The sequence below is a fragment of the Zalophus californianus genome, chromosome 12 (genome assembly GCF_009762305.2).
Source record: "Zalophus californianus isolate mZalCal1 chromosome 12, mZalCal1.pri.v2, whole genome shotgun sequence".
In the NCBI taxonomy this organism is placed as follows: domain Eukaryota; kingdom Metazoa; phylum Chordata; class Mammalia; order Carnivora; family Otariidae; genus Zalophus; species Zalophus californianus.
This window is the reverse complement of record NC_045606.1, coordinates 80,052,257-80,072,451: the sequence shown is the minus strand read 5'-3', so window position 1 is coordinate 80,072,451 and position 20,195 is coordinate 80,052,257. Positions and strand designations below refer to the sequence as shown.

The 20,195-nt window shown below is 34.0% G+C and overlaps 1 long non-coding RNA gene across 2 annotated transcripts in view; it reads right to left on the bottom strand.

Moving 5' to 3' along the window:
* LOC113911445 overlaps positions 1-20,195 on the bottom strand; it is a 38,177-nt gene that overhangs the window by 13,396 nt on the left and 4,586 nt on the right. For both annotated transcript variants that reach the window (XR_003516471.2, XR_003516470.1), the window contains exon 3: positions 20,070-20,115. This is a non-coding gene — a long non-coding RNA (uncharacterized LOC113911445). The remainder of the gene's footprint in view (positions 1-20,069; positions 20,116-20,195) is intronic.

Genomic DNA, 20,195 nt, shown 5'->3' with positions numbered 1-20,195 from the left:
TTATTGATGAAAATAAACAATAAGCTATTGTTCACTTTTATGGAAAAGCATTGGGTGGAAATGAAATTAATTGGAGTAAACATGATCTGACAGTTGGATGATAGTGCTGAACCAATTAGTGTAACACTAAATGAAAAGAAGGCATATTTGGGTGCCAAACCAAGATATCTCATTTTAAACAGACTCTTCTGCTTTCTTTTGAGTATGTGAAGGAAATGACAATCTCTGAATGAATTTCTCACCTACCTTATAAGTTAAGGCATTAGCAGTGAAAATAGTAGAAAGGATCACAGGCATCAGTGAGACTGTGGATCATTTAGCGTTTCTATTTAAGTTGTGTTTTTTTCTGATTGTAAGGCCATTTTAAAAAACTGTTAAGACAGTAATACCTTGAAACATAATAATTGTGTAGTTATTGTAATAACCTGCTACAGTCTTCCATGAAAGCAACTGTTATCACTGGAATTTACTCAATGTAGGGCCAAGGTAAACACAAGCAGAGTAGAGGTGAAAGATGATCATTCTCTTCAGATCTTGGTTCTAAAGTAGACATTAATGGCAGGAGGAATATAAGTCCCCATATACTGTGTACTGTAACCCCCCATTTTTTAGTTGTTGGAACACATCATAAATGTCTTGGGGGACAGAGGGCTGATAGCAAGGAAGCACAGACCTACAGTGATAGAGCATTTCTAGTGGTAAATGTTGCTTTGGCTCATCAGTCCTACAGTTCATTATATAGCCAGGAATTGGTCCCCAAGTTCGTAACAGTATCACTTGGTGCCAAAAGGTTGGCGGGTTTCTAAAAACTCTGGACTTTCATCTGAGCCTGACTCACTCCCATGTTTGTATCTAATAAGGTAGAATTTTAGTTCTTTCATCCCTGTTAATGGCAAAATATCCGGACCTTCTCTTCTTGCTCTTTTCTTTTTTCTGCATTACTCCACTCCTCAGGTCTATTCTTAATTTTATTTGGCTCTTCCTGCTCCTACATGTATTGCCCTGGAAGTTACAGAAGATAATGGCTTTCTGGCTTGGTATTCATCTCCTGTTCTCCGACTCCCTTTACTTCTGGCCATGCCAGGGAAAGAATAGGAATCAGAATCATGGAAAGTTTGCAAGCAAGAAAAGGGTGTTAAATAACAGTCTGGCAAGGCAATACAGAGAGAAAAAAGATATGAAGTCAAAAGAGTGAAAGATTAAAGACAAATTAGAATGTGGTAGATGTAAAGTTAGGATTTATTCTTTAAGACAGTTACCAAGAAAAAGCAAGGATGTTGGTGACCACTTATGTGAAATGCCAACTTCATGTTGTAGAAAGGAGCCAGACAGCTTAAAAGGAGCTGTCCCTTGAAATGCCCTTGTTTACCCCCATCCCATCTGCCCATCCCTCAGCTTCCTCCAGTGGCCTCTCCCATATCACCTACTTATTCCTTTGATAACATTTGCTGCCATCCAAAATTAATGTATTTTATTTATTTGCAAATATGTTTATTGTCTCTCCTTCCTAATAGAGTGTATGCTATGTGATGTTAGGAGCCTCTCTATCTTGTTTACAACTATAGCCAGAACTCATTAAGGAGGGCATGTGTTGTGATGAGTACTGGGTGTTAAATGTAAGTGATAAAACACTAAATTTGGGGTGCCGGAGGGGCTTAGTCGGTTAAGCATCTGCCTTCGGTTCAGGTCATGATCTCAGGGTCCTGGGATCAAGTCCCACACTGGGCTCCCTGCTCAGCAGGGAGTCTGCTTCTCCCTTTCACTCTCCCTCTCTCAAATAAATAAATAAAATCTTTAAAAAAAAATCACTAAATTCTATTCCTGAAACCAATACTACACTATATGTTCACTAACTTGAATTGAAATAAAATCTTGGAAGAAAAACCAACAAACAAACAATGATAGCCAGCACTAAGCACAATGCCTGGCACAGAACTGATGCTTAATAATTTTGATAAATGCATGCACAAATGGATGAATGAATGAATTCAAGATCCAGGTCAAGCATCATATCCTTTGTGAATTTTTTGCTACACACCTTAGTAATTTCTTTGTTATAATGATGGCACTTCCTATATACAGTTGTATTCTACTTTAATAAACTCATTTGTTTACTTTTGATATCTAATAAAATATGAGTCCCCTAAAGACTGGGGGGAACTTCCAATTCCTATTCCTATTGGAACTCCTGACCTATTGGAACTTCCAACCAGTTAGGATATAGTTTTGTAAGCAGATGAACACTTTTGAGAAAATATTATTAGGTTTCCAGAGCCATAATGACCACATGAGAAAATTTAAATTCGTAAGTTATCAGATGTGGAAAATATGTTTTTTTTTATAATTCACATAGTAGAGAGGTTTATATTATTTGCTTATGGAAATGTATCATACTCTAACTATACGTTTTCTCCTTGCCTGTAAATTCTGGTCAATTTTATCTGCTTCCTTGGCAAAAAAAAAAAAAAAAAAAGCTATTCAATATAAGTGAATGCAAGGCTAAGAAACATTTCTGTTGTGTTCTTTTTAGGAACTGGTTACTAGCCTTATACTTCCTTCACCGTCTTCAAGTTATTAGATGCTATGGTGCTTGAAAATAATTGTGAGTTTCTTGAGCATACTTAACAAAAATTCCAGGAATACCAGAGACTTCTTGACAACAGATGTTTAAAGGAAAAGTCATTTCCACTGCTTTGCAAACTTTGCACTTAATAAGATGCCCTACATTTAATCAAATCAAAGAGATAGGCTACAAAAATGTGGACTTGTTTTTTTAACAACAGAAATAGAGGACTCAGATTAAGGAAAACTGTTAATATTTTTCTCCATTATGGATATTAACTTTTGGTCTTTTTGCCTGAACATTTAGATGAATTTTCAATAAAAGATATAAGATGTATGTGCTTTGGCTTTCTTAAAAGAAATATGATATTATTGAGCAACCAAGTATCCCAGGTGCCCAAAGAGTTTCCTGGGATACAGGACTTTCAGTGCTAAAATCAGGCAAACCAGGATGGTTGTTCACCCTAGACTGATACAACACTTTTTTTTCTTTTTTAACTTAAATAATATACTTGAGTTTCTAGAATTTTACAAGAATGCATCTCTAAAGTATAGTTAAAGAGAGAAAGGTAACTCATTTTTGTTTGAAAGGTTGATACTTTTATGTTTCATTTTTATCCCAAGACGATGATGATTATTTATTTATAATAGTTATAAGGGTACATGGCACTTACAAACACATAAAAGACAAAGTTCCTGTGAGGTTTCCCATCTAACTCGATATACAATATGTCATGTAAGAGCAAAAGGGGAGACAGAAAAAGGTTGGAAAAAAATTTAAAAAAAATCAATACTAGAAGGCTTAGTGAAAGAAATGTGTTCTAAGCTTTCAAGGAGAGATGTTAAGGAATAAAAGGAAGTTTGTTCAAGTAGGACTAATCTAGTTTTAAACCTTTTGAGAATTATACATGCATAAGTAACAGGAAAATGGATTTTTCTTTTTTTCTTATTATATTGTCTTAGTGAAGTTTTTTTAAAGTTATCATTTTACAATGACCCTCTTTAACCTTACTACTGTTTTCTGCCTTAAACTGTTTTCCCTGGAAGTTGTACAGCTACACCAGCTTCTTATGGTTAATATTTGTCAGGTATATAATTTTTATTCCTCTTACTTTTAAATTTACCATGTTACTTTGTTTAAGATGTACCTTTTAAAATAGCATATAGCTGCGGTGCCTGGGTGGCTCAGTTGGTTAAGTATCCAACTCTTGGTTTCAGCTCAGGGTTGTGAGATTGAGTCCCATGTCAGGCTTGATGCTGGGTGTGGAGCCCGCTTAAGAGTCTCTCTTCCTCTCCCTTTGCTCCCCCCCTCAAAAAAAATAGCAGATAGCTGGAAATTTGGAATCCAGTCATTAAATTTTCACCTTTTAATTGTCAAGTTTATTACATTTTCCTTTATTGTGTTTCTTTGTATTTTATTTCTGCCAACTTACTTTGTATTTTGTATTTTGATGTTCTTTTTTTCTTTCTTTATTGTCTCCAGCTGCACTGACCAACTGTCTTTATTCCATTTTTTTCCCTCTAAACTATTGGAAGTTATACATTATTTTTCTGTTATTTTAGTGGTTCCCCTTAAGTTTCTAGTATGTGTAACCTAACCTGACAAAGTCTAACATTAATCAATATCCTTACACTCCCCACCCATGATATAAGTAACTTCTAACTCCTTCCCTGGAATTTATGTCTAATATTTTCATTGTCTTTTTTTTTAAAGATTTTATTTATTTATTCAACAAAGAGAGCGAGAGAGCACAAGCAGGGGGAGCAGCAGAGGCAGAAGGAGAAGCAGGCTTCCTGCTGAGCAGGGAGCCCGATGAGGGGCTCCATCCCAGGACCGGGGACCATGACCTGAGCCGAAGGCAGACGCTCAACAACTGAGCCACCCAGGCGCCCCTTGTCTGATTTTTAAACCACACACGATTAGTCATTATTTTTACAGTAATTTTCTTTTAGGTTTACCTCATATTTATCAATATCCATTCTTATCATCCATTTATGAATCCTGCTCCTACCTTCTGGGTACAATTTTCTTCTTCCCACAGTAAATTACTAAGTGGTACTTTAAGGGATGGAAGGTCTCTAGTGACTAAAAACAAAAATCCAGCAAGTGAAAAGTCCTCTATCTAAAAATATCTCCACCTTCCACCAACTCTTGAAGAACTATTTGGTGGGGTACAGAACTCTAAACTGGTACTTATTTCCTCCAAGCCTTGTGAGACTATTATTTATTCTTTATTTTCTAAGCTTTCTTACTGTTTTTGAGATATCTGCTGCGGTCCAAATGTTATTTCTGTGCAGTTAGTCTCTTCCTCTTCCTCACCTTTTCTTTCCTGGTAATCTTCTTTCTCCTGATTGTCTTTATTTTTTTGTTGCCACTGGTGTCCAGTAGTTTCAACTGGATATTACTGGTATAACTTTATTTGTATTTATCCTGGTTAGAAATCATTTTGCTTCTGGAATCTTATTTTTCCTCAACCTGGAAAAACTTTTAACCATTATCATTTCAAATATTGCCCCTCTCTTATTCTACTTCTTTAACTTACATTGATATATATGTTGGATTTTCTATTCTGTCTTCTACATGTCTTAGTCTCTCTTTCATTTGCTTAATCTTTTATCTCTGGGCTACATGCTGAGAAATTTTACCAGCCAATCATTCAACATTTTCTCTTCAGCTTTATTTCATCTACTGTTTGACCTGCTCATTGTTCATCTTTATTTCAAGAATCCTTAAAATTGGTTAATTTTTAGAAGGTTTAAGTGATGATTTTTCAAATCAGTCTGCCTTTTTTTTCCTAGTGTCTAATTCTTTTCTTATGGTTTCCATTCATATATGGCTTTATATTAAATAAAATTTTATTTTCTGTCTCAAATTGTTTTATTATTCTTTTATATATTTCAAATATATTTCTTATATTTGCTGGGTCTGAGGTAAATCATTTCCTTGTGACTTTTAAAATATTTGATTGTGATCTTATCTTGCAAATCAACTATTTACTCCATAGGCATTTTGTGCAGCATAGATTATAAAAATATCTATTCAAAGTAGTTTTACATTTACTTTTTCCAAGTGTGTCAGGAGAAATGCTCACCCAGGAATCATTTTTTAAGCATCTTTATTGAGATATAGTTCACATACCATAAAATTCATGAGTTTAAAGCACACAATTCAATGACTTCAGTATATTCACAGAATTCTGCAACCATCATCACAATCTAAGTTTAGAAAAAGTTATCACTCCAAAAAGAAAGACTGTACCCATTAGAAGTTGCTCATCTCTTCCCCTTCTCCAAGCAACTGCTAATATACTGTCTGTCCTAAGGATTTGCCTATTCTGGAATTTTTTTATATAAACAGAATCACGTAATATGTGGTGTTTTGACTTCTTTCATTGAGCATATTTTCAAAGTACATCTATGTTGTATCATGTACCAATACTTTTTTCTTTTTCCTGACAAATAGTATCCCATAGTATAGTTATACTGCATTTTGATTATTCTTTCATTAGTTGATGGACATCTGGGTGGTTTTCACTTTTTGATTATAAATAATGATTTTATGAATATTCATGTATAAGTTTTAGCACGGATGTATGTTTTCATTTTTCTTTGAGTATAAACTCAGGAGTGGAATTACTACACCATATGGTAACTCTATGTTTAGCATGTTAAGGAATTGCCAAACTGTTTTCTGTCATGTTTATAGCATTGTACGTGCCCACCAGCAGTGTTTGAGGGTTCTGATTTCTCTACATCCTCATAAACATTTGTTATAATCTATTGTTTTTATTATAAGCCATCTAGTGCGTATGAAGTGGTATCTCATTATAATTTTGATTTGCATTTCCCTAATGGGCTAATGATGTTGAGCATCTTTTTATGTGCCTATTGGAATTTTGTATATATTTTCTGGAGATGTGTCTATTCAGATTTTTCCCATTTTATTAAATGTGTTGTCTTTTTCTTATTGAGTTATAAGTGTTCATATATTCTGGATACTAGTTCCTTATCAGATAAATGATTTGCAAATGTTTTCTCCCATTCAGTAGGTTGTCCTTTCACTTTCTTGATGGTTTTACTTTCAGCAAAAGCAATTGAATTTTGATGTAGTCCAGTGTAGTCTAATTTTTTTCCTTTTTGTCCACATTGCTTTTGGTGTCAAATCTAATAAACCATTGCTTAATCCAAGCTCGTGAAGATTTGTGTCTTTACTCTGATGTTTTCATCCAGGAATTTTATAGTTTTAACTCCTACTTTTAAGTCTATGGTCCACTTTGAGTTTATTTTTGTGTATGGCTTAAGGAAGGGGTCCAATTTCATTCTTTTGCCTGTGGATATTTGGGGTTTTTTACACTATTTGGTGAAAAGACAATCTTTGCTCTAGATTTGTCTTGACACCTATGATGGCAAATTTTACATGTCCACTTGGCTGGACCACAGTAGCCAGATATTTGGTCAAACATTTTGAATTTTTCTGTGAAGGAGTTTTTTTAAAATGAGATTAACATTTAAACTGGTAGACTTTGAGTAAAGCAGATTACTCTCCACAATACAGGTTAACCTCACCCAATCAGTTGAAGTCCTTAATAGAACCAAGATGTCCCTCTAGCAAGAAGGGGACTCTAGCAGACTGCCTTTGGACTCAAACTGCAATTTTTCTCTGGGTCTACAGTCTGCAAGCCTACCTTAAAGATTCTGGACTTGCCAAGCCTCCACAATTGTGAAGGTGAATTCCTTAAAATCTATCCTATCCATCTGTGTATCTATGTATCTATCTACACACACACACACACACACACACACACACACACACATATACATCTATCTTATTGGGCCTGTTTCTCTGGAGAACCCCAATAAGCCTGACTAATACAGCACCATTGTCAAAAATCAACTGGCTTCAATTGTATGGGTTTATTTCTGGACTTTCAATTTTTTTCCTTCTATTCCATTTATGTATAGATCTATCCTTATAATCTGAAGTACCAATTTTAATACTTAGGTTTCTATTTCAGGATTTACACATATAGGATTCGTGCATATAAACAGTAGTTTAGGATCAGAGTTCAAACCCATGCATAGCAAACACTGGATTTTGAATTCTTGTGAGATATTTCTGTTTACTACCCAGAGAACTGAACATACACATGATAACTTCATTCATATTAGGTCACTGGAAACATTTTGTTATCCCTTTATTACCACAGGTTAAAAAAAAAATCAGAGAACCTCAGATTTGTGCAAGTCCCTTCATTCCAACTTCATGTCTTAATTGCCCCCCAAAATCTCACCTTTTGTTTCTGCATGGCCATTAAACTCAAGACTTTGGGCATTGTAACTCATCTCTGAATTTGATAATCACCTCCTAGATGTACAGCAACTTCTGTTCTTAATTGAGATTTTTAACACTTCAAGATTTGCATTCATTCATTCATTGCAAACATACATATAGATATATGTTTATATATTTATATCTGTATCTATCACTTTGAGTTACAATTTATTATGTCTTCTAAGTATTTATGGGAGCAGAGATATTTTGCTCAAAATCTTTGCTGGAAACAGAATTCAAATATATTGATTATTTTTGTTTGACAACTTCAAAGGTCCACATGGAAAATTCAAATACCATTGAAAAAGTTCAAATATGGATTATATTCTCCTATAGAAACAAAAAATAAGTATTCTAAAGTCTATTAACATGAATACTCTAAAATCATTTGTATATTGAATACACAAAGCTATTATCAGGATTAAATGAGATAATTTGAGCCAAGCCAATGTATTAATAATTACAGTAAGTCAGTTGCCACTCAATAAATGGAATTATTACATTAATTTTGTTATTATTCTTTAGTTATACATTGAGTTACATGTATGCCTGATTCACCTTGGGAGTTAATTAATATTATAATATTTTTTCTTCTAGGAAAACATGCATTATGAGTTTCAAATAACTAATTTACAAATGGATTTTTTTTAAAGATTTTATTTATTTATTTGACAGAGAGAGAGACAGCGAGAGAGGGAACACAAGTAGGGGAAGTGGGGGAGGGAGAAGCAGGCTTCCCACTGAGCACAGAACCTGATGCAGGGTTCGATCCCAGGACCCCTGGGATCATGACCTGAGCCGAAGGCAGATGCTTAACGACTGAGCCACCCAGGCTCCCCTACAAATGGATTTTGAAATAAAAAGAAATTGGTGTCTGTCATTCTATATATAATACAGAATGTATTTACTTGAAGTGGAAACCATTTAGTCAAATATAAAGGCAGGTTATATTTTAGTGAAGAACACAATTTCTAAATGTTGTTTCTCCCTCTTTGCAATGAAACATTCATGGAGATACATGATTTGAATAATTGATTTTTAAGGTCTCAGAACAAAGGTTCTGGAGAAAATTTTGACTGTTTTACTGAAAAAAAAAAATAAGCTATGGGAAACTTTCTAACTTAAATTTTTAATGCATAGAAATGATTCAACAAACCACAATAATCTTGAGAACATTCACTTGTAATTCTTGAGATGGACTATCCATCTTTCATTTCTACTACAGGGGTAATAAAATAAATACTTATTTCTAATATTTTTACTTTAAAGCTCTGATTTTATTCATATTGATGATGTTATTCTAAAAGTTCATCTATGAAATATATTTTAAACTAAAATTTTAAACATTTAAATTTTTTCTTGTCAAAAAGTCTTTGTTTCTGGGAAGCTATTCCTGTGTTGTATGCCGTCAAACACATTTTGAGAAGCAATAAATCAGCTTTTACCAACCTTGTTTGTTACTAATAAATATTTTAACAAAACATTAAATACAAATCAGAGGTTTTCTTACAAAACACAAGTGATTTCACATAGCCCCCAAAATATTTTCTAGTCATACAACTTTGACTACTTCTATCTTAGAGAGCTAGCAAGTTCAGTATCTGTATTAAATTTCTATTAGTTTATTCAGGAAAGACAAGCAAAAACAAAGATATAAAATGTGCTTCGTATGTATAAATTTACTGATATGGCTTACTCCATCAATTAAAACAATTGCTAAGCTATACATCTCATAACTATATGTACTACATTGTATAACCGTAATTTTTCTTAGCTTCAACACAAAGATTTTACAGGAGCAGATGGATAGGTCTACAGAATGTAAAGCTGTTTGATTTTATATAACATACTGAAATTATTTCATATATTTTTGAACTTGTGATTTGGATGAAAATCTAATTTAAGCACACTTCCAATTTATTAAAATGGGTATTTGGCTTTGCATAATTCTATACATTTGATGTAGAATGAAGCTTTAAACATGCTTTCTCAACATGATTAACAGCTGATATAGTCTGCCTTAGCTATCTGAACCTACTTCATAAAAAATTGTTATGCTCAGTTACACTTCCCAATTGATGTCAATCTCATTTTCTCATAATTTAATCTTTTAAAATCTTTAGAAGTGCTGTTTTTATTACTATGTTAATTAATTTCTAAAGAATATTTTTTTTCCCCTACAGAAATAATCTACTCATTTTCACTCTCAGGTGAAAGTATAAAATCTTTATTTTCAGCATATCTGTTTTTGTAGCTTATTTGCTTTTATATCACTCATTATTTAAAAGTTTCCCCTGAGGGCCGCCTGTGTGGCTCAGTTGGTTAAGCAACCGCCTTTTGATCTTGGCTCAGGTCATGATCTCAGGGTTGAGATCGAGCCCCACATTGGGCTCTGTGCTCAGCAGAGTCTGCTTGAGATTCTCTCTCTCCCTTTCCATCTGCTCCTCCCCCTGCTCATGTTCTCTCTCTCTAAAAGAAATAAGTAAAATCTAAAAATAAATAAATACAAGTTTCCCTTGGGTTCTACGATGTCAAAGAGCAATAGGGCCATAAAATAAATATAAAGGGCTTTTTATAAAATACATATAAGATCTAATAGTCTCTCAATTAGTTATTGATAAATAAAAACTGCATTCTTCCCAAAATGCAAGGAAGAAAAGTCTCACTATATTTATCTCAGAACTTTTCCTGTTAAGATGAAGGGAAAAGATATGACTGCCTGCATGACTCATATTTAATAGATAAAAATTCACAGTAAAAAGTGAAATTTCTGGCCCATTCCAAAACAGATTTTGAAAATGATGACTTCATTTCCTAGACATTGTGGCTCAGTCATTAAGCGTCTGCCTTTAGCTCAGGTCATGATCCCAGAGTCCTGGGATCGAGCCCCGCATCCGGCTCCCTGCTCGGCGGGAAGCCTGCTTCTCCCTCTCCCACTCTCCCTGCTTGTGTTCCTGCTCTCACTGTCTCTGTCAACTGAATAAATAAAATCTTAAAAAAAAATAAATAAATAAATAAATAAAATAAAAATTAAAAATTAGTCCTAAAATAACTCTTAAATATTTCGAACAAATTAGAACTGTAAAAATAATGTCAAGTACAAATATAATGTATAAGTTTTTGTCATTTGTTATATATACATTTTCTATATTCTCATTGGTGTTATAGTTCACCAGCAGTTTTCCTGATATATGTGTTCAGAGAAAGATTTTGAAGATCAGTATAAGATAATGGCTAACCATAAGAATTAAGAGTAAATATGACTGTTTTCATTTTCAAATATCTTTATTTTTCAGATGATTGACTTTAAGTTTGACATGAGCTCTGTATATGAAAAACAGATTGTGAGGGCGTACTCTTCTCACTATAGATTTTGCTGTGTTTTCACAATCTAAGATTCCAGTTACCAAATAATAAAACAGCTAGCCTCTCTGGCAGCAGAGATAGGCTTCACGCTATAAATCAATGCACTAGCTTCTTGTAAACTGCTATGAAGCCAGACAGCCTGGAACAATTTAACACCAAGAGAGGTGTGAATTTCCTCTATTTATCTTAAAAAAGTGTTAACTTCAGAGTATTTCAGTGGTTGAAGTTATATTCCAAGATAAAAATGCTCAGATCCAGTTATGGAAACTTAATTAAATAACTTCATTTCTTAGTGTTTTACTTAGGTTCTGCTACTAAACTACTACTATTTCAAAAAGGGTTCTTAGAACAAATGAAAATAATTGGTAAAATAAATTTCTGAGCATAAACAGAAAAAGCATTTTATAATACTGCCAAAGATTTTATCAATAATAAAAATAACACTGAATTCATCTATCATGTGATAAAACTGTAATGTTACTACAAAGTAATACATTGGCATAGAACAGGAATTGAGCGTGGTTTTAAAACAATGAGTCTGGAGTGAGATTTTCTGGTTTAAGATATTGGCTCTACTATTTACTATATAAGGCTTTTTTGGGTAAGTTATATAACCACTCTGTACCTCCGTTTAGTCATCTGTAAATGGAATGATAATGGTTACTATCTCATGGAGCTGTGATAAAGGTTAACTGGGTTCATATTTCTATTTGAAACAGTGCCTGGCATATATAAACATTATAGATGAGTTCAAGACATACTCAGTCTAATAATGTCTTATTATATCATGTGTTGAATGACATACATTTTCAATTCTGTGGTTTCTATTATCTCTCCGGATAATAGATTGTTCCAGAGAATAACTAATGCTAGTCAATTTCTCACCTAGAGGAAAAATAAAAGATACACTTATCAAATCTGTTACTAACCCAGAACTGAAATCATAGCTAATACTTTGGAGAACACATTGACATTCAAAAAGCCCTGCTAAAAAAAATATATACGAGCTGATTATAGCCAGATAAAACTGAATAAAAAAGGGGCACCTGGGTGGCTCAGTTGGTTAAGAGTCTACCTTCGGCTCAGGTCATGATCCCAGGGTGCTGGGATTGAGCCCTGCATCAGGCTCCCTGCTCTGCAGGAAGCCTGCTGTTCCCGCTCTCATTCCCCCTGCTTGTGTTCCCTCTCTCACTGTCTCTCTCTGTCAAATAAATGAATAAAATCTTTAAAAAAACTGAATAAAAGATATATAGCTCTATGCTTAGATTTTTTTAATTAAATGGCAAATCTAGAATAGAGGAATTTAGTTTACCAAGAAAGAGAACTTGACAGAACTATTTGCCACCACACATAGTTCATTCTAAATTTACCTGGTAATTGATGTGACCATCTGTGTTAGTTAATTGGCTTTATCCAAAGGAAAGACAAACTTCTCATATTTTTATGATAGGAGACAGTTTTGCAACTTGGAGAAAGGCAGCCACTTAAATGAAGCTACAGAAATGGGGAGAGATCAGGATACTATCTCTCTTGATAATTATATTTCAAAGAGATGCTTATAGGTCCTTGAAAGAGATATGCTTGGGTCATAAGCTAGTAAGAGGTCTATTTTTCTTCTAAAAAGATTTACATACATTTCAAGGAGACAGAGAAAGAACTTACAAGTTTTCTAAAGTTCTCTAAGAAAATGGGTAAGGCGGAGTCTCTTATTTTCAACTTGGAGAATTAAGTCTCTTATTTTTAATTTATATTTGCCCTTGCAGAAGAGGGAAATTGGAAATGAAGAGAAAAAGCAAAGAGAGAGTTTCTGCCATACCAACAATTTGAGATGCAGAAAATACAAGTGGCTAAAGAGAGAAATCAAGGATATCTGTTTTTTAACTACTTATAAAAAAATGAGTGATATCAAGGCAGATGGTTTTCATTAAGAAAGGAAATATATATCATAGTGTAATTTAAAATTATTCAAAATATTTACCATTTATATCTAATATAAGTTCAGCTCAATAAAATTATGCTACAAATGTGGGGGGAAAAAAGAAAACTTTCTTCATTTGTGTCCATGCACCATTATTTATTTTCCCAGAAAGATAACTGACAAGCTAAAAAGAATTGCGTTGGAAAGACTTCTACAACATAACCACAAACCCACTTATGGGAATGTGCTCTGAGAAAAGACTGCATAGAATAAGAAGAGAGAAAGTAGGAGAAACATTTCTTTTACCTTCCTGTGTTAGAGGTTCACAAGACATATTTCCATATTAAAGTTTCTATGAAGCTTTTAAGAAGTCCTTTTAAATTTGGTAGAAATTACATAGGTTACCCAAATGAAAGCAAATGGCCTATATTTTCAGAGCTGGCTATACCAAGGGAGTCAGCCACTATCACTTGTCTGTTGCTGTTATAGATAAACCAAAATTTAGAATGGTACAAAATATATGAGTCACACTTCCTCTACTTGAGGATTTCCTAGAATTGCTTTACTTTGTTCTCACATTGAAAAATGCTGTAGAAAAGGTTCAAACCAATCTTATGAGTGCCTCAAAGTGAGTTTTTTTTTTTATTTTACTTAGTTTTGGTGGTTTATGTGCCATAGAAATCTTTAAGTCCAGGAAATTTATGTGAAAATGTCACAGCATTAATAAGTCTGAGTCCATTTTAATTAGAATACGATGTCCACCTTCAATTTGTTGAGTCAAGTTTTCTTAATTTCAGGATTTTTTTCCTTGATTTATATTTTTAAGTCTACTTTCTGTTTTACTTGTTCTTTTCTTTTTTATGTGTACCCTGGGTATGTGTATAATAGATTTATTTTTGGCAAGTTTTCACATATCTTTCTTCTTAATTATTTAAATGCTTTTTTTCTATTACATAATTCAATATACTGAAATTTGTCCCTCATTTAGGTAGATTTGTTTTCAATGGTGTGGATGCTTCAACTGTTGCATCACACATATGGTTTTAACTTTGTTCCCACTTATTTTGTTGTGTTATTATTTCTTCTCTGAGTTCCTGTATTTCTGTCTTGACATCTTCATGTGTGGAGAATTTTTCCTTTAATCAAGCTACTTGATTCCATAGAAAAATACTTCACCAAAGTTTTTATCTTCTCCATGTTAAAATATTTTTTGGCTTTGTTTTTAGCTTTTAATTTTTTTATGACTTTCTGCCTTTTATGTTCCTTCTATAATGCTGCATACCTGTGAAAGTGAGACGTTCTTTCTGGTCTCAAGTTATTTACAGAATTTGAGTGGGAAGAGACTGGATGAGTACTTTGGGCTAACATGAAGAGTGTGGTAAACTGCTTTGTTGCAAAAATGGAATATATGTAGGGTTTTTTTCCTTCAACTCTAACTCCCTTGCCACTCCATGAGGACAAAGGATTAGGAAGGCTTTTTCAGCCCATGCACTTGAGCCTGATGTCTAACACAAGAGTTAACTTTCCACTGGATGGCACCAACCACTTTGGAAGTGTGCTGCTCTGACAGGTTTGCTCATCATCTAAAATGGTCAGTGATCTCTTAGCTTTCTCTCTCAGAATGGTCCCCTATTCGATACACATGGTATACTTTATTAAAATATTTTAAAGTTTGCGATTATCTGTGCTAATATCATCTAATATAAAATTTCTACTTCCATTTGTCATTTTCTTTGTTAGAAGTGGACAGAGATTTTGTTTCTTCTCCAGTTTAAAAGTGAAATGTCTTAATCATGTATTTTTTAAGAGTAGATCTTTTACCGTCTCTTCCATTTTATCTATAATTGCTCATTAATTCAGTTTCTATCACTCTAGAGCGAATCTGGGTCATTTATATTCCCCCCCCATTATCCATTTCATTTAGCCTTTAAATTTTATTGGTGTAGATTTTTACAATTAATGTTGTTTATTTGAACATTTGTATTTGTATTTCTCAATACAAGCATTTATAGCATAAATTTCACTCTAATATCTGCTTTTGCTGCATCCCATAAGTTTTGGAATATTGTGTTTTCTTTTTCTTTTGTTTTGAGACATATTTTGATTTGCCATTTATTTGCCCCATTGCTTGTGCAGTAATGTGTTGTTTAATATTTACATATTAAATATTTCATATTTACAAAAAAATTGTTACACCAATTATTTTATACTCATTTAATATCCTACATCTATAATAGGTTCCTTTATTATTTCTGATTTTTTTTAACATCTTGACTCACTTTGAATAAGTTAATTACATTCCTTTTAAAGTCTACTGTCTGCTTTCTACAATCTTGAGATTAATTTCTTGTCAAATTGGGTTTGGTAACTTATGTTAGCAAAGCACATTTTCCTCAAAATTTTGGCGATATTTTTGTTTGATAATTTGTTTTTGCCTAGCTGTGGATGTACATTCTGACATAAGAGCTGGCCTTAGGAGACTGTGGGAGCAAAATGCTGGTAGACTATGCCAGAAAGTTCTGTCTGATTATGTCTGGCTTCGATGATGCAGGCACTCACCCTTGCCATTTTGCTCCAAGGGCAAATGTAGCTGATGCCCAGGGAAGGAGAGGACTCTGTCCAGCTATTCCACATGCATTCACCCAAATAATCCCTTCTCTGGGGGCCTCCCCAACTGTTTGAATGTGTTGCTCTGAGCTTGAAGCATCCTTTGGTACCATTTCACATCTGTGCTCAATCCTCTTCTGTGAGCCTCTTTTCTCTTTTTTTCTGTATTTAATGGGTTCCTCAAATGACATGACTAATTGATAAAAGATATTCTAGTTTTCCATAACCACTTTAGATTTATTATTTTGTAATATATATACGGCCATTTAAAGGTGATTTGGGTTGGAGAGACTTTTTATATTTTGTCAGCCATCTCATCCAATGTCCTTGTTCAACACTTCTGTGATTACTGATTTGAAACCTGTTTTTTTCTGTGGCCTGGGTTAAACATTTCTAAGAAGGTAATGTAGTATCTTATAGACTTATCTTTTCTAGAAATTTGGAGGTTTGTTTTAGTGGTATTTTTTGTGAGGGAATTTGTCACTTGCAGAATGTTTTTTCCATGTGTATGTAAAAGATGAGGTGGCTTATAAAAGCCATAATGGTAGAAGAGTGGCTGATTATACCTTATGCATAAGTCATGGTGCAACGATTTGAAGAATAGATAGTAGATATTATCTAATGGTCCTAATTGAAAGGGGCCTTTTTAAACTTTTGATTTAGGTTATTGGGGGCTTTTACATATTTGGTAATGCCCATGTTCTTCCTCTCTGTGGTAGTCATCACCACAGAATGAAAATATCAAGGTGCAGACATAGTACAGATGGTTCTATGAAAAATGTGGATATTTGCACTCCAACTTAAATGGATATTATTATGTTTGTGTTGAGGAGGAAAAATTTTTCTCTACCATTCAAGATTCTTTTGGCTGGTCTAAGAATTAAATTGATAAGAGACAGATTAATGGGAGAAAATTAAACTTAATTATGTATGTATGGGGAATGCACATGAACATGAGAGATTCCAAAGACAGTAAGGCAAAGTGAGGTATATAGGTCTTTCTAAACTAAGAACAAGGATGTAGAGGTTTGGGACTTCAAAGGGAAGGAAAACAATTCACAGGAAGATGAAAAAGAGTCACTGTTTAGTAATCAAATGTTTGATGGGCCATTCTGAAAACAATGGGACAGAGGAATTTTAACAGATTTTGCTAAGTTCCTCTCTATCACACCTAGTTCATATTATACTGTGGTTATTTATGGTAATAGCTCACTTCTTGGAACAGGTCCTCTACCTGAATTCTTTTAGGCAGTTAGGGAGAAGGTGAAAAGTTTTTCCCGAGCCTCTGTTTCTTAAAAATAATCAGCCTAAAATAATCCACATGCCAAACAGATACATTTGGAAGGGGGGCAAGTATTGCTCCCCTATATTTTCTTGCCTTAAAAAATGGGGGATATGCCAAAGATAACTTGGAAAATCATATTAAAACTTGGAGCTATCTGAATATAATCAAACGATGCAGTTATAAGTAGAAAATGCTTAAACCATCAATCTACAAATGTGACTCTAGCTGTAATATGTATTTTACTATTTGATTCTGGGGAAAGTTAGAAAATTTTGAAGTTTGTATAGGTTTATAGAAATTATCCCATGTAAAATTTCAGCGAAGAGTCTGATAATTTTAATATTTCATCCTTACATTAATATTTTATGACTTATTTTAGCAGGCTTTCCAGGATTTACAATAGTACTAAACTACAGTAATAGATAACTGTATTTACCAAAGGGTCCTATGAAACTGGAATTAAATTAACAATTTACCAAAAATCCCAGTCATGTCCTGAAAAGTGTCTTTGTTCCTGTCTCCTCCCAGATTGCTTATTTATCCTCAAAAACAAATAGTTTGAGTTAGGTTTGCTTTGCCTTGAGGCACTCACTGTCTGGACTTGTTCTTTTTTATTCAGTAATTCCTAAGGGGTAAGTGATTTACCTCCTAATCCATATCCTGAAAATAGATAAGTTGTAAATTAGTCTTCAAAAAGTGGAATAAAAATTCTTAGAAGGACATGCCATATAGCCTCTCTTTGCCTTCCAGACCCTCTTGTCATTCTTTGACCTGCTCTCTGCTTGAGAAGGCTGACATGTACAGACATCATTACTATCTCATACCCTCTGGTTTCAGCCAATGGTAGCCCTGATAGTAGATCTTAGGGAGTATGAATCTGTGGAGTGGCCCAAAACCAGCTACCCTACAAGGCAGTTTCTGGTTAGCAGAGAGATTGGGGAGGATATTTGAATACAGAGGTGAAGGTGGTGGAAGGCAGATTATTTTTTTCTGGGTATGATTAAAAAAAAAATTTAAAAAGGGGCATCTGGGTGGCTCAGTCAGTGAAGCAACTAACTTTGGCTCAAGTCTGATCTCAGAGTCCTGGGATGGAGTTCCATGGGCTCCATGCTCAGCGGGGAGTCTGCTTGTCCCTTTCCCTTTCCCTCTGCCCTTCCCTCTTCTTGTGTGCTCTCTCTCTTAAATAAATAAAATCTTAAAAAAAATTTTTTAATTAAAAAATATTAAAAAATATTGCAGAGAGGAGTTCATTTTCCAATTATATTTTAAAAGAATCACTCTGGATCCTATGAAGAGAATTAGATATAAGAAAATAAGAATGGGAGTTTGGAAACCATTTTAGGACTCTGTGCTTTGAAATAGTGAGAGATAATTAGCTTGATGGAGTTGGTGAGAAGTACTGGATCCAGGATGGGATATGTTCTGAAGATAGAGACAACGAGACTTGCTTCCAGATTGGTTATGGGCTTTTAAAAGAAGAATTAAGGGTATCTTCAAGGTGGTTTAGCTTGAGTGATTAATTACATGAAGGTGGTGGTGTTCACTGAGTTAGGGGAAGTACTAAAGTATTAAAGAGGAGCAATTTGAGGGTTTATAAAATCAAGAGTTCTCTTTTAGGCTTGATATGGTTTGAAAGTTGGAGATATCTTCTAGACATCTGAGTGGAGATATCTAGTATGCAGCTGAAAATATAAGTCTGGAATTCATAGGAAATATAAATTTTGGAAAAATGTCTAGAGCTAAAGATATAAATGGGAAATCATGAACATATAACTGCTTTGAGAGTGGGAAAGGAGTGATTCACCAATAGAATGTCAAGGTGTTGTAGGATAGTGGATAGACAAGAAGTTAAAATCTGAATTCTTGGGGTACCTGGGTGGCTCAGTCGGTTAAGCAGCTGCCTTCTCCCGCTTCTCCCTCTCCCTCTGCTGCTCCCCCTGCTTCTGCTCTCTCACTCATGTTCTCTCTCTCAAATACATAAATAAAACCTTTAAAAAATAAATAAATAAATAAATAAAATCTGAATTCTTAGATTTGTCACCATAGACTGGCTTCATCTTAAATTTGGTTCTTTTTGGTCATGGAATGGATGCCCAGAGTCATCCATGAACTGGATGCCAGGTCTACAGATTTCCTCACTTGGTACCAGTAAAAGGGGAGGTTATGTGTCATGTTATCTCTACAGAGAGACAGAAAAAAATCTCCCCCAGTAGTCTCCAGCAAATATCTCTTCATCTCTCCTTGGACTGCATTGGGTTACATGCTCCTTCCTGAATCTGTAACTGTGGCAAAGAGGATAGGAGTTTTTTGATGCGGGGATAGACGACTTGATATAAAGAAAATCAAGCATAAATGGAAAAAAAAAGAGGTATTTCTAAGATAAGGAAAAATTAGGGATGAGACTGATCAGGGTTAATATTATTAGCATTTGGAAGTCTAATATGGATAAAATTAGCAGATTACTTGGCATACACAAAAAAAATCTTAATGGTCAGGTAAAAACAAAACAAAATAGAATATTTCTTTAACTTTTTAAAAAAATTCTAATATACTTACAAGACTGTTAAACATGCCTCTAGACCTTGGACCCGTTTACACCATCTTAATATGAAAATAAGTAGGAATGGCAGAGTATTTGTTTTTCTCCATCTGTTCTATTCCTTTGGCTCTGCCAGACTCTGACACAGACTCTGCACTCTGGGTTGAATACACCCTAATTAAACTGAAGTTTTTCAAATGTGATTATATGGTAATCATTTCTATTCTGCTCTAATCATAGGAAAGATGTCTTGGACTAATTTTTTACTATTGAGAACTAGATAAAAGTAGGGCCAACACAAATGATATTTTATCCTCTAATTAATACAGTAGGCTACAACCCTATCATTCTAACAACACATAATCTTTGATGGACAAGTTGTGAGAAGAAAAGATACACTGTCATTTAGCCATAGAAAGTCTCACTGTTATTGTATACAGGTGAAAAATGAATAAAATACCTTCAGTGTTCATCAAGGGAACTCTGTGATGTTGACTTTTCCATTCCTGAAAAAAATGTATGAATGTAATGAATAAATGCAGATTCTATTTAATAGATCTTACAAAGTTAGGAAATGTCTTTTTGT